Source organism: Pipistrellus kuhlii, unplaced genomic scaffold (genome assembly GCF_014108245.1).
Source record: "Pipistrellus kuhlii isolate mPipKuh1 unplaced genomic scaffold, mPipKuh1.p scaffold_m20_p_90, whole genome shotgun sequence".
Lineage (NCBI taxonomy): Eukaryota > Metazoa > Chordata > Mammalia > Chiroptera > Vespertilionidae > Pipistrellus > Pipistrellus kuhlii.
The window spans coordinates 487,886-512,385 of NW_023425596.1; the positions used below are offsets into that span (position 1 = coordinate 487,886).

Here is a 24,500-nt window from a genome sequence, read left to right on the forward strand (position 1 = left end):
AATCAACCACTTATTTTATTAGAGAACGGTATTTAACACCAAGGTCTGGATGTTAAGAATTGTCATTGTCATTTTGTTTCTTGGTATCAGGGGATAGAGCCAGGAGGGGTGTGTGTGTGTGTGTGTGTGTGTGTGTGTGTGTGTGTGCACACATGTTCATATACATAACATACAAACTACATGTGAATGTGCACATATGAGTAGATGTTCAGTTGTATTAAAAATAAGGCATTGATTTAAATGTACCTGAAATACCATTTCTGACCCATGAGATTGGCAAAAAAATTAAAACATTTTTTGGGCAAAGCTGTGGGAAATAAAACAACTTTCATACATTCAAAATAGAAATACAAAATGATACAGCCACAAATGAGGGGCATTTGACAGTATATAACAAAACTGTCTGTTAGTGATTAGAATCCTCGCAATGGTTAGAACCTGTGCTCAGAAAGGTTGCGGGTTTCATTTCCTATCAAGGCCACATGCCTGGGTACAGGTTTACTCCCCAGCACAATGAATGCGGGAGACAGCAATTCGATGTGCCTCTCTCACATTGATCTCTCTCTTTCTCTCTTTTTTTCTCTCTCTCCTCCTCCCTCCCTCTCTAAAACAAAATCAATGGAAAAAAATACCCTCTTGTATGTATTAACAAAACAAACAAGAAAATAACAAAAAACTATGTATTAACCCTTTTTTAGCAATTCACTTCTAGAAATTTTTCCTAAAGAGAGCAAAGTACAAAAGACCATTAATAGCAATCTATAATTTATTTTTTTATTTTTTATTTTTTATTTATTTGGGAAAGAGAGAAGGAAAACATCTCCCGCACACCCACTGTGGATCATGCCTACAACTCTGGCACATGCCTTGTCTGGGAATTGAACCTTGACCTCCTGGTTCATAGGTTGACACTCAACCACTGAGCCACTGTGGCTGGACGTATGCTGTAATTTCTGTAAAGAAGAAGAAATACCTAAATATATATATCTCTGCTTATCTTTATAAGAAGAAACACAGAAGGATTAATTGAAAAACAAAGTTTTTATAGGGCAGGGTTGGGGGTAACAGTGGGAGAGGAATGTGGAAAAGAGTCACACCTCTTTGAGTATAGCTTCTTGTCTAGATTGGACTTTAGAAAATATGTTAGTTCAACACATTATAAAAATTAAATTAGAATGCAAAGGGATGATAATCAACTAAAATAAAAATGCAACAAATGAATTCAGATTTATTTGAAATTAATACCATAACCAGATTGAAGAGAAAAGAAAGAACTCATGGAAGTAGCTAAGAGAACACAATATATTACTACACTGAGTGGCCAGATTATTATAATCTCAGAACGCATAATAATCTGACCACTCAGTATATATCCTATATAATAAAATGCTAATATGCAAATTGTCCCCTAGATCAGGAGTTCGACCAGCAGGCAGGCCGGCCACCCGCCCATGTCCTCGCCCCCTGGCTGGGCCAGCCAGACCCACCCAAGCACGAATTCATGCACCAGACCTATATATGTATTGAGTAGCCAGATTATTATGCGTTCAGAGATCATCATAATCTGGCCACTCAGTGTATATACCCTTAGTTTTAGGTACAGTGAGAGGGGGAGCAGAGAATGAATTACAATCCTGAATATTTTCCAATGGGTTTGTTTTTATAGTGATATATGGAAGAAACAGTTCTGAAACTTTTACATTGATTTATTTATTTAGAGGCAGGAAGCAGTGGGGGGAGATATTTGTCATCCTACTTATTTATGCATTCATTAGTTGATTCTTATATGTGTCCTGATCCGGGAAAGGAACCCCACAACCTTTGGTCAATGGGGAAGACACTAATCAACTGAGCTGAAACTATTCTAGGTGTAGCACAGGTGCCAGGCAATTCAGGAGAGAGGTGCAGTCTTTCAGCAGGTGGAACAGAAACCTTGGACAGCTATATGCATCTATTTGCATATTTTCCACCTCACCAAAAAAAAAAGTTAACTCAAAATAGATAAGAGATCTACTGTAAATCTAAAACTATGAAACTTATAAAGCAGTGGTTCTTAACCTTCCTAATGCTGCAACCCTTTAATACAGTTCCTCATGTTGTGGTGACCCCCAATGATAAAATTATTTCCGTTGCTACTTCATAACTGTAATTTTGCTACTGCTATGAATCGTAATGCAAATATCTGTGTTTTCAGATCATCTTAGGCGACCCCTGTGAAAGGGTTGTTCAACCCCCAAAGGGGTCGCAACCCACAGGTTGAGAACCGCTGTTCTAGAAGGAAACAGGAAAAAAACCTTCATGACCTTCAAGAGTTCTTAGATGGGACACCAAAAGCATGATTCAGAAAAGAAAATGAGGAGAAAACCAAGATGGCGACGTAGGTAAACAACTAACCTGCCTCCTTGCACGACAATTTCAAAACTACAACTAAAAGACAAAACGTCTATCACCCAGAACCACGGGAAAGCTGGCTGACAGAGAAAGGAGCACAAGCGCTGAAAAGCTGAAAAGCCTAGGTATGGAGGCACGCGAATCGGGCTGGTGGTGGGCGACTGGGCACCCAGCTCTTTTTCAACCCGAAGGGGAACAAGCTCCCGATTCCTTTGAAATCCAGTGTCTGGGGTCACGCAGGGGACCCAGATGCCTACGGGGAGAAGCTGGTCTGGCGACCATCAGGCCCAAAAGTGAGGGTGACTTTTTAGCAGAGGTGCTCACAGCAATCATTGTTTAATGCGCTGAAGCCCGGGGGTGTGGGGACTTGGAAACATGGGCAAGAGAAGCAAGAAGAGAAGAGAATCCAGAAAGTTGAAGATAGTGTAAGAAGCCTCTGGAACAACTTCAAGCAAACCAACATCAGAATTATGGGGGTGCCAGAAGAAGAGAGAGAGCAAGACACTGAAAACCTATCTGAAGAAATAATGTCACCTGGTGAAAGAAATAGACTTACAAGTCCAGAAAGTGCACAGAACTCCAAAGAAAAAGAATCCAAAGAGGACCACACCAAGACACATCATAATTAAAATGCCAAGAGCAAAAGACAAAGAGAATCTTACAAGCAGCAAGAGAAGAACAGTTAATTACCTACAAGGGAGCACCCATACGATTATCAGCTGATTTCTCAACAGAAACTGTGCAGGCCAGGTGGGAATGACAAGAAATATTTGAAGTGCTGAATAGCAAGAACCTATAACCAAGATTACTCAGCAAAGTTATTCAGAATTGAAGGGCAGATAAAGAGCTTCACAGATCAGAAAAAGCTAAAGGAGTACATCACCACCAAACCAGTATTAGTGAAATGCTAAAAGGTGTTCTTTAAAAAGAGGAAAAAGAAGAAAAAAGGTAAAAATTATGAACAACAAATACATATCTATCAACAAGTGAATCTAAAAGTCAAGTGAGCCGACACCGGTTTGGCTCAATGGATAGAGCATCGGCTTGGGGACCGAAGGTTCCCGAGTTCGATTCCGGTCAAGGGCATGTACCTTGGTTGCGGGCACATCCCCAGTAGGGGTTGTGCAAGAGGCAGCTGATCGATGACTCTCTCTCATCAATGTTTCTAACTCTCTATCTCTCTCCCTTCCTTTCTTTACAAAATCAATAAAATATATATATTAAAAGTCAAGTGAAAAATCAGGAACAGAATAAACTGGTGAATATAATAGAATCAGGGGCATAGAAAGGGAGGGGATTGATAATTCTCAGGGAAGGGGTGTCTGTGTGAGGAGTATGGACAAAAATCATACACCTATGGATGAGGACAGCGGGGGAGGGGTGGGTGAAGTAAGAGTAGGGTGGGGGCCAGGTGGAGGGGAGTTATGGGGGGAGGGGGGAAAGGAGAAACAATGTAGTAATCTGAACAATAAAGATTTATTTTTAAAAAATGATAAATTGGATTTCAAAATTTAAAAACTTTTCTCTCCTTGCCTTTTTATAGGGACTCAGCTCTTCAAACCAGACCTTATATTCCAGCTGGAGAGAGAAGAAAAGCGTTTGCTGGCGGAGACAGAAACCCAGAGAGATGGGTGTTCAGGTGAGAACTGCCCAGCAATAACCCAGCAGCCAAAGCCCCTCCTCCGATACGTCAGCGTATCACGTCCCTCACCCCTGAAGGCTTTCCACTTCCCACGGGGTAGGGTCTAAAGTACGTCCGTGGCCGTCAGGCCTTCAGATTCCCGTGCCCTCGCACCTTCTCGCTTTCCTGTCTTCCCACTGTCACTTGTTTGTATTCATTCTGTCCCAGCTGCACTGTCCCACTGCTGCCCCTCAGACCTATCATATATGCTCTGCTTCAGGTTCCTTGTCTTGGTTTTCTCTCTGCCTTCAGGGAATGAATTGGTTCATAGACGCATTGTCTTCACTGTCACCAGTCCTCCCTGAGATAGCTAGCTAGGAGGTATAGAATAAATCAGTGTAATCAAAGGTCACTCCAGAATGCTATTTTGTCATCTGACGAATGCTAGTCCTAATTCTGTTTAGGTGTCCTTGAATATTCATAGATGGGTAGCCATTATTCCTAAAAGAGTAAGAATCACTAATCAACTAGAATAAGTATTGAACATGATCGATGCTAACATTGTAACTGAGCTTCCCATGCAACAATGGCACGTGAGACAGTTCTGCATTGGGGATAACTTCCTTATTCACATCCCAGCTCTTCATCTTCCCATTCTGTTCTGCTGCCCCTCCCACTTTCCAATCCCTTTATAGCACATGTGTCAAACACAAGGCCCTCGGGCCAAATCCGTCCCGCCAGGCCTTGCAATATGGCCCGCACCGCGCTGTCATCACTGCACTCCGCTGCGTTTCCATCACAATGACAGTTTATGACTGTTCAGTAAACCATTCGGCCTGCGATTTAGGCTGGATTTTAGATTTTGGCCCCTTCTCTGATTGAGTTCGACACCCCTACTCTATAGTCTCTGCATTTAACTAACATTTGGAAGTAGACCTTTCAAGTTTGACATTTATGTGAGCACAAACATCCTGGTATTGTTTCTTCTACTCTGATCTCCTTTTCTGTCCCAAGTTGAATGTCATTCCCTGCCGTGAAAAAGAGAAATAGCTGCGTTTATCTGCTCCTGCTCCACATAACCTTGTTTTTGTTTTCATAACATTATAGATTTTCCCCTGTGGACTGAGTTAAAACTAATTCTAAAACGATAGCTTTGTGGCATGGAGTTGGATGTTGGAGCCATTGTTAATGTGGATAATTGGAAAAATAAAACTCTTGCTGCAGCCAGTTTGGCTCAGCAGATAGAGCGTTGGCCTGTGGACTGAGGGTCCCCGGTTTCACTTCAGTCAAGGGCACATGCCTGGGTTGTGGGCTTGATCCCCAGTAGGGGGTGTGCAGGAGTCAGCTGATCAATGATTCTCTCAACATTGGTGTTTTTATCTCTCCCTTCCCCTTTCTCTCTGAAATCAATAAAAATATATTTTTAAAAATATGAAAAGTAGAACTTCTTCTCAAGCTCACATGAAATATGGACCATAAAACATACTTTAACAAATTTGAAAGAATAAAAATAATAAAAGCTCTCAGACCACAATGGAATTAAGTGGATATTAGTAAATAAAATTACTGGAAAATTCCCATATACATAGAAATTAAACACTTTTCTTAATAACACATGGGTAAAACAAAAAAATCTCGAGAAATTAAAAAAATATTTTGGACAAAATGAAAACAACATAAAAATTTTGGCATGCAGCAAAAGCAGTCTTAGAAGAAAATTGATTCCATGCATTAAAAAAGAAGGAAGTATTCAAACATCTAAGCATCCGCCTTAGGAAACTAGAAAAAGAAGAGCAAATTGAATCCAGAGTAAGCAGCTGAAAAGGATGATAACTGGGGCACGAAGCAATAGAATTGGAAATAGGAACTCAGTAGAGAAAACCAGTGAAGCCAAAAACTGGTTCTTGGAAAAAAGATGCATAAAATTGATATGCAAATTTAGCCAGGCTAATTAAAAAGAAAGAGGACACAAACTATGAATATTAGAAATGAAGGAGGAGACATGACCTAAGAACCCATGAGCTTCAAAAGGATATTAAAAGAATACTAGGGTCCTCGCCAGTTAGGCTCAGTGGCTACAGCAAAGGGTCCCGGGCTCCATTCTGGTCAAGGGCATATGCCTTGGTTCCAGGCTTCTCCGCCCGGGCCTTGGTCAGGGTTTGTGCAAGAGGCAACCAATCGATATGTTTCTCTTTTTTTTTTTTTTTCTAAATATATTTTATTGATTTTGTACAGAGAGGAAGAGAGAGAGATAGAGGGTTAGAAACATCAATGAGAGAGAGTCATCGATCAGCTGCCTCTTGCACACCCCCCACTGGGGATGTGCCCACAACCAAGGTACATGCCCTTGACCGGAATCGAACCTGGGTCCCTTCAGTCCCCAAGCCGACGCTCTATCCACTGAGCCAAACTGGTTTCGGCTCGATATGTTTCTCTTACATCAATATTTCTCTCTGTCTTTCCCTCTCTCCCACTCTCTAAAAATCAATACAGCCCTGGCCGGCTTGGCTCAGTGGATAGAGTGTCAGCCTGCAAACTGAGGGGTCCCGGGTTCAATTCCAGCCAAGGGCACAGGCCTGGGTTGCAGGCTTGATCCCCAGTGGGGGGCATGCAGGAGGCGGCTGACCAATGATTCTCTCACAGCACTGATTTTTCTCTCTCTCTCTCCTCCTTTCCTCTCTGAAATCAATAAAGAAATATTAAAAAAAATAAAAAAATCAATAGAAATATATCATTGGATAAAGATTTAAAAAATAATAAAAATGTAGATTTTTAAGATAAATAAAAATAAAATAATACTTATAAACAAATTCCCTGAGCACAAATAATAACCTAGGTGAAATGGACTAATTCCTTGAAAGACAATTTGCCAAAACTTACACAATAAAAACAACAACAATATGAATAGGCCTATATCTGTTAAAGAAATTAAATGGATAATTAATAACCTTCTAAAACAAACTTAGAATTAATTGAGTTGTGAGAAAAAGAAGTAGAAACAGACAAAAGGTCCAATAAGGTAAATATGTTCTGTTAAAGCAAGGTAAGCCTCAGTTGTGGTTAAGAGTGTAGCCCACACAGCAGTTTAAGTATTAGTGTATAATGAAAATATTATTGTTACTGTATCTTCTGTTGAGAAAATGCCTTAATTTCTCTTACTATCTAAAACTGTTTAAAACAACCATTTTTAACCGGTGTGTCACAAGAATTTTTAAAACAAGCAATACCTATCTACTTAGTCAGGAGCACTGACCTCCTTTTCCTTAAATTGTCAAATAAAAAAATGACAACTGCCAACACAACAATAGCTGTTTGGTGTGAATGATCAAAATTGTACCTGTTTTTGGTCAGATCAGCAAAAAATATATTTTTTGGTATGCTTGATGTCCATTGCTAGCTACACATTTCCATCCTGAGATTACTTTGAATAAAGCATTTTTGAGGTTTCTCTTGAAATTACTGTGTTTTCTTTGATTACAAAATCCGCATTATTAACCAGTACATCAGGTATGACATCTTCATTATTAAATGAATTAATACAGCACTGATAGGACTGACTTTCTCAAACTCTAAAGGATTACTAAGGAGATGTAAATTCTCCTTCAAGTGATGTCTTTCAGTGCTCTTTTGCAGTGTATATTTTCTCCATCAAAAATAGTTGATTTATTTATATGTGCTGCCAAAGTGAGCACTGAAAAAAAAGTTGATTTATTTAAAGTTAATGTTAAATGTGTGATATTTTCCATGAGAAGCTAAATCTAAATGAAATCACATTTTTCCTCTCTATGCCTTTAACATTAAAAACACTAATCAGAAAAATACTTAAGTCTTTTTTGTGTATTTGAGAGATTCTTATAAGTTTTGTACAAATTCCTGTTGAAATTTGTAAGAAATTGGGCTTTCACCAACAAGCTGCTTTCAGGTCCTGAAGCCACCATGACAGCTCCAAAAGACACGACATATTAAACTGGATCTTTTTGGATGAATATTGAATGTTTTTGATGACACCAAAACAAAACTATAAGTATTACGATTAACTCTAGCTAAAGGCCCAAACTTTTTTTTAAATTTTTTAAAATTAAATTATTATCTTTGTACATATACCATTGACCTCCCCCTCCCATACATGCCTCCCCTCCCCAGAGTTTTGTGTCCATTGGTTGTACTTATATGCATGTATATAAGTCCTTCGGTTGATCTCTTATCTCCCCTAGATCTCCCTACCCTCCCCACTGTAATTTGACAGTCTGCCTGTTGCTTTCCTGTCTCTATATCTATCTTTTGGTTCATCCGTTTATAATGTTCTTTATTATCCATAAATAAGTGAGGTCATGTGGTGTTTCTCTTTCATGACTGGCTTGTTTCACTCAGCATGATGTTCTCCAATTCCATCCAGGTTGCTGCAAATGATGAGAATTTCTTCTTTATGGCAGCATAATATTCCATTGTGTAGATGTACCATAGTTTTTGGATCCAATCATCTGCTGATGGGCACCTAGGCTGTTTCCAAATCCTAGCTATTGTAAATTGTGCCACTATGAGCCTAGGGGTGTATATATCCTTTCTGATTGGTGTTTCTGGCTTCTTGGGATATATTCCTAGGAGTGGGATTACTGGGTCAAATGGGAGTTCCATTTTCAGTTTTTTGAGGAAACTCCACACTGTTCTCCACAGTGGTTGCACCAGTCTACATTCCCACCAGCAGTGCACAAGGGTTCCTTTTTCTCGGCAACCTCGCCAACACTTGTCGTTTGTTGATTTATTGATGTTGCCATTCTGACAGGTGTGAGATGGTAACGCATTATTGTTTTGATTTGCATCTTTCCGATAATTAGTGACTTTGAGCATGTTTTCATGTGGACCCAAACTTTTAACATATAAGCTATTTATCGGACATGCCTCCTATAGTACGGTATGCTTCATTTCACTTTCAGGTGATAAAATATTAATGTAATAACTGAAGATTTACTTTTGAGAAGCCAGAAAGATCACTAAGAATTTTTTTAAGGATTGAAATCTTAAAAATGTGCCGTAAGTGTTACCCTGGGATCAATGCAGGGTAGTTTCCAAGTAGAATGTCACACTCATCAGTGTGGCCTTTTCCTTTGTCCTCATTATTATTATTATATTTAATGTTTTTTACTCTAATCAACATTTTTATTTCCACCCAAAGTTCAAGTACTTTTATTTATTTAATTAATTAATTAAATATTTTTTATTGATTTTTTTACAGAGAGGAAATGAGAGGGAGAGAGAGTTAGAAACATCGATGGAAGAGAGTTAGAAACATCGATGAGAGAGAATCATCGATCAGCTGCCTTTTGCACACCTCCTACTGGGGATGTGCCTGCAACCAAGGTACATGTCCTTGACCGGAATCGAATCTGGGACCTTTCAGTCCGCAGGCCGACGCTCTATTCACTGAGCCAAACCGGTATTGGCTGTCCTTGTTATTAATTCAAAGATAAGGACAGACTACAGGTAAGATTTTGTGTGAGAAAATACATAGCAACATAAAGGTTATTTTAAATATTTTTTGGGTTTTTTGTTTGTTTGTTTTTTGTTTTTTACAGAGAGAGAGAGAGAGAGACTAAGGGAGAGGAAGAGAGAGATAGAAAAATCACTGTGAGAATAATTGATTGGCTGCCTCCTGCACACCCCCTACTGGGAATCTAGCTCAAAAGCTGGACATGTGTCCTGACCAGGAATTGAACCATGACCTAGTTCATGGGTCATGTTCAACCATGAACCACACTGGCTGGCTAAACGTTATTTTATTTATTTATTTTTTTAAATATATTTTATTGATTTTTTACAGAGAGGAGGAAAGAGGGATAGAGAGCTAGAAACGTCGATGAGAGAGAAACATCGACCAACTGCCTCTTGCACACCCCCTACTGGAGATGTGCCCGCAACCAATGTACATGCCTTTGACCGGAATCGAACCTGGGACCTTTCAGTCCGCAGACCGACGCTCTACCACTGAGCCAAACCGGTTTCGGCCTAAACGTTATTTTAGAAAGGAAAAAAATTCTCCTGGCCAGGTGGCTCAATTAGAATGTCATCTGGTACACCAATAAGGGTTGCAGGTTCGGTTACAAGTCATGGCACATACCTAATATGAAGGTTACATCTCTGGTTGGGGCAGGTACAGAAGGCAACTGATTGATGTTTCTCACATTAATCTCTCTCTCAAAAATAAAAAATTTATCCTCAAGTGAAGATTTAAAATAGCTATAATAATAAAAGTATAAAATGCTAATTAGACTGTGCAGCCAAACTACCTTCTGGATGAAGCCAGGGCGCTGTGAGGGTCAAGCCCCTTGCACAAATTTTGTGCATTGGGCCTCTAGTTTAAGAATCCCTAAACATTAAAGTAACTTTACAATAAAATGATGCAAGCCCAAACCAGTGTTCACTGAGTTTTGTTTGTTTGATAAGTTGCTTTAAAGGACACCTACAGGTGCCATGAAATTTGCCTCTGCTTATCTCCCTCGGCCTCCATTTTTTCTGAAGTCTTTGAAATTCTGTTTCACATTCTGATCTGCACCATGGCCCTTGGTAATTGTGAGACATCCTTTGAAAGGAGTTAAAGCTGATAAAGGCTTACAGTGACTTAGAAGAACTTATTATTCTCATGATGTAAATACCTTATGATAGTCCACATGATGCTTCAAACATTGATGAAAGATCTATATTTGCCATCATTTGCATAGAATTTAACAAACTCAAACATTATCATGCATGTGCTAGAGATAAGTTATTATCAGGACAAAAAAGATTTGTCCACTTGAAAAATATTCTAATTTGAGACTATCCCCTTCTATTTTTTTTCTTGGCCTCTCCAGGCAATCCATGATAATGTATATGGTTTACTAAACCTTTGAATAGGGCCACCACGTTCAATAGCTAGCTGTGTTGCAAAGTCCTGACTTTGAAACATGTATCCCCAATTATATGATTCGTGATATAGCCAAAAAAGAGCCATTTTCTTTAAAATATTATATATATCCTGTATAATAAAAGGCTAATATGCAAATAGACTGAACAGCAAAATAAACACCAGTTGCTATGACGCGCGCTGAATACCAAGGGCTGTGTGTGGAACATGGTGGGCGTCGGCTGCAGTGGGATGGTAGAGTAGGTGAGCAGGGGCACCAGACTAAGGCAGGGTGCCAGTCGCTGTCAGCAGGGTGAGCCTTTGACGGTTACTGCAAATTCTTTGCTCCCACTTGCCGCAGTCCCAGTATTTGCACCTGCTGCTGGCCCCGGCCCTGTTTGCACCCACTGCCAGCACCAGAACCACTGCTCACACCTGATGCTGGTGCCCAGTGCCCAGCGCCATTCCCAATCACGCGTCACCATCAGTGGGTGTGAGCGGTGGCTGCTGGCTCTGATCACCTCTGAGGGCTTTTCCATCTCCCCCTGCTCCTGAGGGGTGATTGGGGCAGCAGTTGCCACTTGCACCTGTTGACGATGCCGGCCCCACTCCCACTCACTTCTGATGCTGGCCCCACTTCCACTCACTTCTGACGCTGGCCCAATTGCTCCGTGTCTTCAGCAGGTGCAAATAGGCTGGTGCCATCAGCACATGAAAGCGGCAGTGGCGGGAGTGGGGCTGCCTGCAGACAGGGGACCAGGGGGCCATGGCAGGAGGGCCAGAAGATGGGCTGAGATCTGACCCTGTGCCTACCGCAGCCTCATGGCCCACAGTTCCTTTCAAGGTGCACAAATTCGTGCACTGGGCCCCTAGAGAGTGTGTGTGTGTGTGTGTTTGTATGTTTTATAATTGTATTGATTTCAGAGAGGAAGGGAGAGATAAGAGAGAGAAACATCAATGATGAGAAAAGATCATTGATTAGCTGCCTCCTGCACATCCCCTACTGGGTATCGAACCTGAAACCTAGGCATACACCCTTGATCAGAATCGAACCTGGGACCCTTCAGTTCTCAGGCTGACACTCTATCCACTGAGCCAAACCAGCTAGGGCAAAAAGTATATTTTTATTTATTTCAGAGAGGAAAGGAGAGGGAGAGAAAAAAATCATTAACAATGAGAGACGAACATTGATCAGCTGCCTCCTGCATGCCATCTACTGGGGATTGAGCCCACAACTCGGGCATGTGTCCTGACCAGGAATCGAACCATGACTTCCTGGTTCATAGGTCAATGCTCAACCTCTGAACCCCACCGCTAGGCAGAAGAGCCACTTTTTTTTTTTTTTTTTTTTAAGTATTCTTAGAGGTGTTCACATGAATATTCCTCCAGTTCATTGAAGTTTCATGTTATAACCTTGAAATATGAATAAAAGCATCCACTATGTACATTTCTAAATTCTCTTTATCCTTATAGGAATCAAGAACCAACATAACATGAAAAGTTTTCAAGAAGTGGAATTAAGCTATCTTTCTCCCAAAGAGCTTTCCTCCTGGCAGACCTGGCAACAGGGTACAAGTGGGTTAACCAGGTGTCAAGATTCCATGAAAACTTTTCAAAGGAATACTTCTAAGTTGCAAAAACAAGGTGATTCCCCCTGCCGGGTTTGGGCAGGAAAACCAATGCAGATTTCTGAAGATGGAAACTATATATTGACTCCTGGAGAGGATGGTTCCAATTACACAGAAAATCAAGAGTTTCCATCTTGGAGATCCCAGCATTCCTGGAGGAAAATGTATCTGGCAGAGCCACATAGTTATCAGTGTAGATGTCAACAAGTTTCCATGAAAAATAGTTTCTGTGAGTGTGATGGTGTCAGTTGGATCTCACATCACAATGACGACCTGAGAGTACACAGAACAGAAAAAAACCACAACTGCCATGACTGTGGAGAAGACATTATGAAGATGTCACTGCATAATCAAGATTTAATTCAAACAAGGCAAAAGCTCTGCCCCTATAATGATTGCAGAAAAGTCATCAGGGATGACTTCAGCTCTGAGGTTCATCAACAGTTAGACTTAGAAGGGGAATCCCATGCATACAGTCCATGTGGAAAGAGCCGTCATTATAATTCAGTTCCTCATACTCATCAATGTGTTCATAGAAAAGATGATTGCATTTTTGAGACTTCACATCTGCAGTCCCATCAGAAAGAACATACAGAAGAAAAGTCATGTATATGTGAATGTGGTGAGATCTTGAATCAGAGCCCCTCTCTTAACATGTATGGACTTACTCACACAGGAAAGATATCCTATAATTATAAGAAAGCCTTCAGGCACAGCTTAGACCTCAATGGTATTTTTAGGGTTAGCACTGGGCAGGAACCCCATGAACATAAGGAAAATGGGAATGTCCTTAATAATAGTTCTCATCTGCAAGTCCGTCAGAAAACCCACATTGAAGAGAAACTATGCACCGATTTAGAGTATGAGGGAGGTTTCATTTGTAGCTCAGATCTTAGTATTCAGCCTAGAATTCACATGGAAGAGATTCCCTGTAATTCAGACGAGTGTGCTGATGGCTTCAGTCTGCCCTCTCATTTTCAGAACCTTCAGATAGTCTGTCCTAGGGAACAGCCATATAAACATTATTCATGTGGTAACAGCGCCGGCCAAAATTTGTATCTTCAAGGCCATCAGAAAACTCACATTGGAGAGAAACCATGTAAGGAGTATGGAAATGGCTTCAACTTGAATTTAAAACTTAAAGGTCACCAGAGAATACACACTGGAGAGAAGCCATACAAATGCAGTGCTTGTGGTAAAGACTTCAGTCATAGATCAGTTTTTAATGTCCATCAGAGAGTCCACACAGGAGAGAAACCTTATAAATGTGAGGAGTGTGATAAGGGATTCAGTCGCAGTTCATACCTTCAAGCCCATCAGAGAGTCCACACTGGAGAAAAGCCATACAAATGTGAAGAATGTGGGAGGGGCTTCAGTCGCAATGCATACCTTCAGGGCCACCAGAGAGTTCACACTGGTGAAAAACCATATAAGTGTGAGGAGTGTGGGAAGGGCTTCAGTCGGAGTTCACACCTCCAAGGCCATCAGAGAGTCCACACGGGAGAGAAACCTTACAAATGTGAGGAGTGTGGGAAGGGATTCAGTTGGAGCTTTAACCTTCAAATTCATCAGAGGGTTCACACAGGGGAGAAACCCTATAAATGTGGGGAATGTGATAAGGGCTTCAGTAAGGCCTCAACTCTTCTGGCCCATCAGAGAGTTCACACAGGAGAGAAGCCATACCAATGTGATGAGTGTGGGAAGAGCTTCAGTCAGAGGTCATATCTTCAAAGCCACCAGAGTGTCCACACTGGAGAGAGACCATACATATGTGAGGTGTGTGGGAAGGGCTTCAGTCAGAGAGCATATCTTCAGGGTCATCAGAGGGTCCACACTAGAGTGAAGCCATATAAATGTGACGTGTGCGGGAAGGGCTTTAGTCAGAGTTCACGCCTTGAAGCACATCGGAGGGTTCACACGGAAGGGAAACCATACAAATGTGAGGTTTGTACGAAGCGCTTCAGTGAGCGCTCACGTCTTCAGGCACATCAGAGGATCCACATAGACGGGCGGGCCTACAAATGTGAACAGTGTGGCAAGGGTTTCAGTGGATTTTCAAGTCTTCAAGCCCATCACAGAGTCCACACTGGGGAAAAGCCATACAAATGTGAGGTGTGTGGAAAGGGCTTCAGTCAGAGATCAAATCTTCAGGCTCACCAGAGAGTCCACACAGGAGAGAAACCATACAAATGTGATGCATGTGGTAAGGGTTTTCGTTGGAGCTCGGGTCTCCTAATTCATCAAAGAGTCCATAGTGATACATTTTATAAAAGTGAGGCGTATGGTAAGCATTATCCATCAGATAACCCGTACACAAATGAGATCCTATAAAATGGTATTTTGTTTTGAAGTCCTCAAATGGAAGCTGAATTTTCCCATTTATCAGAGTTCTTAGAGTAAGAGAAGATTATCTTTAATGAAAATGTGATGTTTTAACCACATGGTCGGCAAACTGCAGCTCGTGAGCCACATGTGGCTCTTTGGCCCCTTGAGTATGGCTCTTCCACAAAATACCACAGCCTATTTGAAGAAGTGGCATTAGAAGAAGTTTAAGTTTAAAAAATTTGGCTCTCAAAAGAAATTTCAATCGTACTGTTGATATTTGGCTCTGTTGACTAATGAGTTTGTCGACCACTTTTTAACCCAACCTCACAATAGGAGACCACACAGCAGATATCTAATGAGAGAGGTTTCATAAGGGATGTATAGCATCAGTCATTGCACATGACTAGTTGCACTAGGGCTTATAAAGTACGGTCGGGAATTTAACAAAAGTACAATGATGAGCGAGCTTAAGTCCATATCCACTAGAACGTAAGCTTAATGGGAGGAGCTGCATTCACTGCCTAACTCAATGTAGGTGCTCAGTACTTTTTGCTAAATGACAAAGTGTGTGTTGAAATTTTTTTAAAGCTCATCCCCTCCCCCTACCCCCCAAAAAAGACATGTATTTGGAAGACTGCAAGTAACCTTAATATAATCAAGTATTGAAACATGGAACATCAAGTAGTATTTCAATCTGAAATGACATGAATTTGTAACCCTGTTAGGATTTATTTCTGTCCTATATGCTAAGTAGGGATGAGCTAAATTTCTTACCATCTCTCACTTTTATATACTATCAGTTTAAATTTTAGCTCTGTTGTGTGTGTGTGTGCGCGTGCCAGTATGTACATATGTGCACTTTAATTGACAGTGCAAACTGATTATGTTTCTGGTTAACTTTGCAAAAATGGAACACTCCATTTTACATAATTGAATTTTTACTCCTGCCTGGGTGTTAAGGCAGAATTTTACTGTAATATTTGGATAGTGTCAGAAATTGTTACTAATGAAAAATACTTTCTTAATAAATGTCAAAATTACAATGTTTTTAATCTCCATTTTTCCATCAAAGCCTTTACTCAATTTCACCTCCTTAGGCAGGATCTGTAATGAGTTTGGAGGACTTTAATTTTGTCAAATTTGCCATCCCCATACTTCTCCCACTCACACAAAGAAAGGAAAAATACTGACTTTTAGAAACTTAATCACATTAATTATGAGGATATGATTGCCTTTTACTTGGTGGTCTCTTTAAGAATATTGTATGTTGTTGGTGGGAATGAAAAATATAAACTTGTTAGAGAAGAGTTAGTCACAATATAAATCGAATATGCACTCTGGCCAGTTCATAGAGTGTTGTCCCCAATAAGCCAAGGTTATGGGCTCAATCTCCTTTCAGGACAAATACAAGAAAGCCAGCTGTCTGGCCAGTATGGCTCAGTGGGTTAGAATGTCATTCTGTGCCCTATGATGTCCTGGGTTTGATTCCCAGACAAGGCATGTACCTTAGTTGCAGGTTTTGAAGCATAGTAACCACCATCATGTATAAAAAAAAAACCCTGCTGTTGAAATCTCTGCTGTTGTTAGATAGTCCCTAGTCTTGTAAACTCTGTCATTATGAACTGTCACTTTAAGCCGAATCCGGTTTGGCTCAGTGGATAGAGCGTCAGCCTGCATGCAGACTGAAAGGTCCCAGGTTCGATTCCGGTCAAGGGCATGTACCTTGGTTGCGGGTACATCCCCCATGGGGGGTGTGCAAGAGGCAGCTGATTGATGATTCTCTCTCTATCCCTCTCTCTTCCTCTCTGTAAAAAAATCAATAAAATATATTTTTAAAAAATTAAAAATAAATAAACTGTCACTTTAAGATAGTCTGTTATTCTGTAAAATGACTTTGTTTTTAGTTCAAATAATAGAAAAAGATAAACTTAACTGTCTGACCTTGCAAGCTAGCCATCCAATGTAATAGACAGACTCATACAGATAATAATTATGCCAAGTACAAACTCATTATGTACTCAAGATTACAACTGTCTGAAACAATAATCTACACAGAGGTCTTTGTGAAATCTGCAAACAAAGAGGCTCAAAAAGCATAAATATGAGACACTTCCTCTCTGTCGGGGCTCAGAGATTTGGAAAGAGACACCTCCCTCTGGGCCAAGCACAATAAATGACTCCTAATTAATTGGCTCACCCTTTTTCCTCCCCGCCTTCCCTCCCACTTTCTTTAAAAATCAATGGGAAAAATCATTGGGTGAGAATTTTTTAAAAAGCAACCAATGAAGGCATAAATAACTGAAATAACAAATGGATATTTCCCTTCCTCGATCTCTAAAATCAATTTAAAAATTTTAAAAATGTAAAAAAAAAAAAAGTCAAATATGCATTCCCATCTGGAAATCATAAAGAATTTATGGTAATACTAGAGGACTGGTGCATAAAATTCATGCATGATGGAGGGGTGTCCAGACCAGCCTGCCCCCTCTCCAATCTGGGACTCCTTGTGGAATGTCTGACTGCAGTCGGACATCTCTCTCACAATCCAAGAGTGCTGGTTCCCAACTGCTTGCCTGCCTGACTGTCCCTAACCGCTTCTGCCTGCCAGCCTGATCACCTCCTAACCACTCCTCTGCCAGCCTGGTTGCCCCAAACTGCTCTCCCCTGCAGGCCTGGCTGCTACTAACTGCCCTCCCCTACCGGGCCAGTCACCCCTAACTTCCCTCCCTTGCCAGCCTGGTCATCCCCAATTGCCTTCCCCAACAGGTCTTGTCCCTCCCAACCTCCCTCCCCTGCTGGCCTGCTCACCCACAATTGCCCTTCCCTGCTGGCCACCTTAGGGTGGCCATCTTGGACCACATGGGGGTAGCAATCTTGTGTGTTGGAGTTATGGTCAATTTGCATATTATCTATTATATAGGATAGAATGGATGTGTACAGTGAGGGTAATTTTTTTAAACTGGAAATACATAAGAGTTTGGATAAATTTCCTTTCTCTATTAATATGGAGTTCCAGATAGTATTTAAGAGACTAAAATGATGGGAAAGAATAATGCATATTATTTAGTGAAAATGTGGATCATAATAACCAGTTCATTTAAGTCTGTACACATATATGTTCAAATACATGCTTAATAGATAATGTGTGAAAGATTACTCACTATCAGGTATATAGTGGTTTTCTCTGGCAAACAAAATTTTGCCTTAGTCTTTTATTTTTTGTGCTTGATTCAAAAATTGGCAACATTGACCAATTTTATCAAGGTAGTATCTTATACTGTGATTTCTCTGTTTCTTAGATACCATTATGACCAAAATAAATTCTCTAGATTTTTGATACAGATAAATTAGGTGTCAGCAACTTCATCTTACTGTGAAAAGTTTTTAGGTCTCAAAGCCTGTGTGGGCTAGATCATCCTGGTGCAATTCACTAGCATTATAAATTGGTGCATCACAGTTTTTCCTCTCAGATTAAGCCATGTTGGATGAATGGGGTGACCAAGGCCCTGGCTTAACATAGTTTCTAAGGTGCTAAGTTCAAATTGCACAGAATCAGAAACCTAGGGCTTCTAATTCTCTTCTTTACTGTTGTAATTTCCAAGAGAATATCATGAGAGCGCGTGGTATTTTTTATCAGTTGGGGTACAGAAAATGTAACTCAGAGTTGTTTAAACCAACAATCTCAGTTCATATACTTGTGAAAAAGATACAGGTTGGTTAAGTCTTGTTCTGGGTCAGGCATCAGGGCTTTCTATTACTTTAATTTTCTCAGCTCTGTTCTTTTCTGTAAACCTTCAGATTGGTCACAGATGATAGTATCACCCGCTATTTTGCTCACAGCCAAAGGGAGAAAGCTTCTGCATCATTTTTAGTGTTATGTAGTCCTAGCTCCCCCAAAATGCATAAGATTCCTGGCCTCTAGTAGCCATTCAAGACAGAGGCTAAAACAGGACAATAAGGAATATACCTGACCCCCTTAAATAGGCTATTTTGCTCCCAATGACAAACAACAGGTTACACTGGGGAAACAGCAAGAATATGGGCAGAGAATTTTGTGGCACAAGTGCATAGGGACAGCCAAGAACTGAGAGAGCAGCAGAAACATTGAGAGAAACTTTCCAACACTTCAGTCACCATGCTAAGCACCAGGTAACATTAGAAAAATAACATGAGGTGTTGGGCTGAAGGTAACTATTCCAACAGCAGAATCCAATTCCAATCTTATTCCTGACCGGGTTTATTCAACACCTCCCCCTAACATCCTAGCACAACAGGTGTGCCTATTTCCAGGGAAATATACTATTTACTTCACTCTCTGCTTTTTGATAGATGTCATCTGGCATTCAATAAAAAAATTACAAGATAAGGAACGAACAACCATCTGCTAAGAGACATTAATCAATAAAACACACTTTAGAAAGAACCATATTTTTGAAAGGTCAGAGAATGTTATGTGCCTGGCTGATGTGATAAATGTTGATGTGAAAAGGGTGAACAATATTCATGAACAGATGGGGGATTTCAGTGGAAATTAATCGAATGGGAAGTGTTAAAAAAAGAAAATGTTATCACAAAGGATGCTTCCTTTTGTTCTTCGACGACCCCTGGTGGTCAGCACATGTCATAACGAGCAATCAAACTCCCGGTCTCCCACTTTGCATATTAGCCATATATATAGACTAGAGGCCCGGTGCATGAATTCACGCAAGGGTGGGATCCCTCTAGGTGGCCTGTAGGGGATGGGCTGAAGCCTGCAGTCCAATGCTGCCTGCAGTTCCTACCTGCCGCTCCCGCTCATCCTGGCCCCACTGTGCCTGCCACAGGCTCACACCCAATCAGTCCCAATTGGGAGAGACTAGCGCTGCTGCTGTAGCAGCACTCGCCAGCCCTGCGCCCTGCATCTGGTGCCTTTCCAAGCAAAGTGGCCTGGGGAATTGGGCTGAAACCAGCTCTCTGACATTCCCCAAGGGGTCACCGATTGTGAGAGGGCACAGGCCAGGCTGAGGGACCTCACTGGTGCACTATCCGGCCAGGGAGGGTCTGCAGGAGGGCTCCAAGGTGTGTCCTGCCCATCTCTCTCAGTCCTGATCAGCCAAACCCTAGCAGCAACCTACCAGTCAGAGCATCTGCCCCCTGGTGGTCAGTGCACGTAATAATGAACAACTTTAGCATATCATTAGCATATTACACTTAAATTGGTTGTTTGGTTGTTCTGCCATTCAGTCTATTTGCATATTATCCTTTTATTATATAGGAGGATATCAAAAGTATGTAATGAAATGTCTGAAGCCGAACCCAAATTAGAAAACAATTCAGGATATTATATATGCACACATCACAATATTTTCTTAAAATTATCTGCAATGGAGGTGCTTTTGCTTGACATAACTAATATATTTTTTTTAATTCAAGATTTTTCTCTATTTCAGCCTAATCAATGTTTGTATTGCCATTTTGTAAATTTTTAGCATATCTGCATGAAGAATTTCATTCAGCAAAACATGTCAAGAAATATTAGCTGCCTTTGGATTAGAGGAGGTAAAGGAATTAAACACTATTCTAAACTCCCCCTCCCTCCTTCCACTCCACTCCGGGCTTGCACAGTTTGGACTCTGAAGATTGAGCCTTCCTACATGCTTAGCTACGCTCCTACACAGCTGTCATTACCAAATCTTCGCTTTTTTCCCTTTATGTGGCCGCATTTCTTAAAATCCTCAATTATCTTTTTCATAAGCTTTAAGAAATGAATAAAGCAAAAAGGAACCTAACAGTTAAGCGCCAGATAGGGGACTCAATAGGAATCCTCTCTATTCAAAACGAGCCAACCGGTGGGAAGAGCGGTCCTGCGAGCTGCATTGTGGGAAACGTAGTTCGGGGGCGCGTGGAAACGAGGCGCTTCCTCTCGGGGCTTCTGGGAAGTGTAGTTCGGGAGCGGTGTGCAGCCCGAGGCACTTCCGCTCTCGGAAGGCGCGGTTGGGGCAGGGATTCTGGCAGTTAGGTGAGTTAACTCCGCGTCCGGGCGCTGTCTCGGAAGCTTCTTTGCCTTGGCGCGGGGAGAGCGGGGACTCGGTCTTCCCTCCCGAGGAAGGGAGGCCGCGGCCAGCGGCGGAGGGCGGGCGTGGAGGCGGCGGCGGGGAGCATCCGCTCAGCTGCGCCTCCCGAGTCGGGGGCGGGCGTGCGTGGTCATTGGAGTTTGAGGGTCTCCCGCTGTCTGCTCCCCCAGGTCCTCCCTGCAGGGCCCGCCCAGCCGGCTCTGCCTGCCTCCTCCTCTCGGTGAAAAATTGGGCCAGTTCCTTGACCTCTCCTTGCCTCAGTTTCCTAACGGCAAAAAAAAAGGTTACTTCTTCCCAAAGGTAACCCGACGGACCCTTTCTAGGCTCTTGTGTAGGAAGGAGAGTGAGCTTCAGCCGGTCCTGGAGCAGGTCCTCTGTGGAGACAGTGGTGCGATGGGAGAGAAATAGTGTTAACAACATGCATCCGCATTGCAAGGAAACAGTTGAGACCTGTGGGGATTAAGTGAGCTTGTCTGTAAGAAGCTTAAAAATAGTGCGTCGTGCGTGGTAAACTGTTGGCCGCTAACCGTACATTGGATTGTAAAACTCAGAAAGGCGCCCTGCTCTCCGGGAGATGCTGTGAGCCCGGGAGGGAGCGGCGCGCACTGAGGATGCCTGGATGGGGCTGTTGTCTCTGCACATGGACCCTTTCTAGGCTCGGGTTTAGGAAGGAGAGTGAGCCTCAGCCGGCCTGGAGCAGGTCCTCTGTGGAGACAGTGGTGCAGTTGGAGAGAAAAATAGTGTTAACAACATGCATCTGGATTGCAAGGAAGCAGTGGTGGCCTCGGCTTTGCAGAATGCCTCACCCACCACACGTGCGTCGGGACCTTAAGTGTGCCGGGTTGTGTAATAAGCCCCAGTGGTTGATTTAAATGCAACAGGATTCATTAGGCTTGGGTTTTTATTAGCCTTTATTTACCTTCTTGCATATGGGAGAAGCAACTCTGTCTAGACTCTTCCAGCTTCTTAACATTTGCAAGTAATTATACCTGTTAGGAGGAGAAAATCCGTGGCAATTTAACTGTCGTTACTAACAGAAGGAATTACCTGTGAGACAACCAGTCAGAATTAGATTTTTTTCCAAGGGTAGTGATAACTCATGGGACAGAACAATCATATCTCTCTCTCTCTCTCTTAATATATTTTATTGATTTTTTTACAGAGAGGAAGAGAAAGGGATAGAGAGCTAGAAACATCAATGAGAGAGAAACATCGACCAGCTGCCTCCTGCACACCCCTTACTGGGAATGTGCCCACAACCAAGGCACATGCCCTTGACCGGAATCGAACCTGGGACCTTTCGGTCCACAGGCCGACGCTCTATCCACTGAGCCAAACCGGTTTCGGCAGAACAATCATCTCTGAATTCTGGGTTTCTTAAAAGAATTATTTTCTGGAAAGTCACACTCTCTCCCTTTAAAAAAAAATAAAAAAAAAAATCACATTCTCAAGGACAGTTTTTTTAATCCTGAACTACTTGTCTTTAGCTGCAAGGAATAGGGAATACTGGCGTTATTATCATCCCCACTTACAGAGAGACAAATGACTTGCTCAAGATTGACACTGCTGATGAGTAGAAAGTGATACGCAGACATGTCAGAATTTGAACCCAGGCGTTTGGGCCTCATTAAGTGATGCTGCCTGTCTGCCTGCCTTGCATTTCCTCTGATACCCAGGTACAGGGACACTTTGGAAGCGACAATTCGCACTTGGGGTGGGACTGTTTTGAGTAGGTAATGTTGATGGACAGTGGCAGCTGGCTGGGGCCCCGGGAAGCTGGAGTCCCGCCCCTTTTCCCATTAAGCTTCCGGGTCACCGCCTGTGCCTTGAGAAGGGGCACCGCTTTGTGCTCCTGTGAGGTGCCCTGTGGCCTGCCAGCATCCCTAGCACCTCTCTCATGTCTTCCCTTCCCGGTTTTGCCTTCCCAGAATTCTGCCTTTCCTCAAAAGGAAGAGGAGAAAAATGATCAAGTTCCAGGTGAGTTGTGTCTGCCTTTCTTTTTCTCTCTTTCTTTCTTTCTTTCTTTCTTTCTTTCTTTCTTTCTTTCTTTCTTTCATTTTATTAATATATTTTATTGATTTTTTTACAGAGAGGAAGGGAGAGAGATAGTTAGAAACATCAGTGAGAGAGTCATCGATCAGCTGCCTCCTGCATCCCCCACCCCCCCACTGGGGATGTGCCCACAACTAAGGCACACGCCCCCGACTGGAATCGAACCTGGGACCCTTCAGTCTGCAGGCGACGCTCTATCCACTGAGCCACACCGGTTTTGGCTGCCTTTCTGTTTCTTAAAATGGCATCTCATTTCACAAGGTCTGATACATATTTCTGCCTGGGAAGCTTAAAAGGGAACCAAAGGCACTTGACAAGTTGTTTTATGCCAGGCTCTTGCTTTTTGCTTATTTCCAAACTAGAGGCCCGGTGAACGAAATTCATGTATGGGGGTATGTGTGTCCCCTAGCCCAGCCTGTACCCTCTCCAATCTGGGACCCCTCGAGGGATGTCTGACTGCCCGTTTAGGATCAGGGCTAAATGGACAGTTGGATATCCCTCTCACAATCTAGAACTGCTGGCTCCCAACTGCTCGCCTGCCTGCCTTCCTTCCTGATTGCCCCTAATCCCTTCTGCCTGCTAGCCTGATCACCCCCTAACGACTCCCCTGCCAACCTGATTGATGCCTAACTGCTCCCCTGACAGCCTGTTTGCCCCTAGCTGACCTCCCCTGCAGGTCTGGTCACCCCTAACTGTCCTCCCTTGCAGACCTGGTCTCTCCCAACTGCCATCTTGTGTCCACTTGGGGGCAGAATCTTTGATAACATAGGGGCAGCTATCTTGATCTTGTGTGTTGGAGTAATGGTCAATCTACATATTACTCTTTTATTAGATAGGATAGAGGCCTGGTGCATGGGTGGGGACCAGCTGGTTTGCCCTGAAGGATGTCCTGGATCAGAGTGGAGTTCCTTTGGGGCGTGGGGCAGCCTGGGCGAGGGGTCTGTGGTGGTTTGTAGGCCATCCACGCCCCCTGGTGAACCAAGCGAATGCCCTGGTATCTGGGATTTATTTATCTTCTACATTTGAAACTTTGTAATCTTGAGCAGAGCCAAGCCTCCTGCACACTTCGTGACTGCAGCCATTTTTTGGGGGGGATTTATTTTTCTTCTATAATTGAAATTCTGTAGCCTTGAGTGGAGGCCAAGGCAGGCTAGGGCTGCAGAAGCTTGGCTTCCTCCATTGCTGGGGGGCAACTCTAGCCTCCTGCTCTCTCCAGGTCCGTGGCTGTCGCCATTTTTGTTGGGATTTATTTATCTTCTATAATTGAAACTTTGTAGCTCTTCTTGTTTGAAAACAACTAAAATTCTTTTCTCTGAGTTCAGTGTTCCTGGACTTGGTTGCATCAAGCCATACTCTAGACATTTTTCCCCACAAAATGTGAGGCACCATGTATCAGAAAACAGTCCCTACTACTTTAAGGAGAGAAAAAAAAATGAATTCTCAGACCTTCTGTTTGGGAAGAAAGGTTTTATGTTGGAAAACTGTCATTGCAAACAACTTTAAAATGGTAAAGTTTATAAACCACAAAAATAGAGGGGAAATATTAGGTG

The 24,500-nt window shown here is 42.3% G+C and overlaps 1 protein-coding gene across 6 annotated transcripts in view; it reads left to right on the forward strand.

Annotated features, from left to right (window-relative positions):
• LOC118713948 (zinc finger protein 235) overlaps nt 1–24,500 on the forward strand; it is a 49,056-nt gene that overhangs the window by 13,325 nt on the left and 11,231 nt on the right. For 4 of the 6 annotated variants that reach the window (XR_006740942.1, XR_006740944.1, XR_006740941.1 and 1 more), the window contains 3 exons: nt 3,935–4,030; nt 12,366–14,950; nt 15,157–15,888. The exons of 1 other annotated variant lie outside the window; for it this stretch is intronic. The gene's annotated coding sequence lies outside the window, so the exon portion shown is untranslated. Of the gene's footprint in view, nt 1–3,473; nt 3,479–3,934; nt 4,031–12,365; nt 14,951–15,156; nt 15,889–24,500 lie in introns of those variants that run through there. One more of the 6 variants, XR_006740943.1, reaches the window with a different exon arrangement.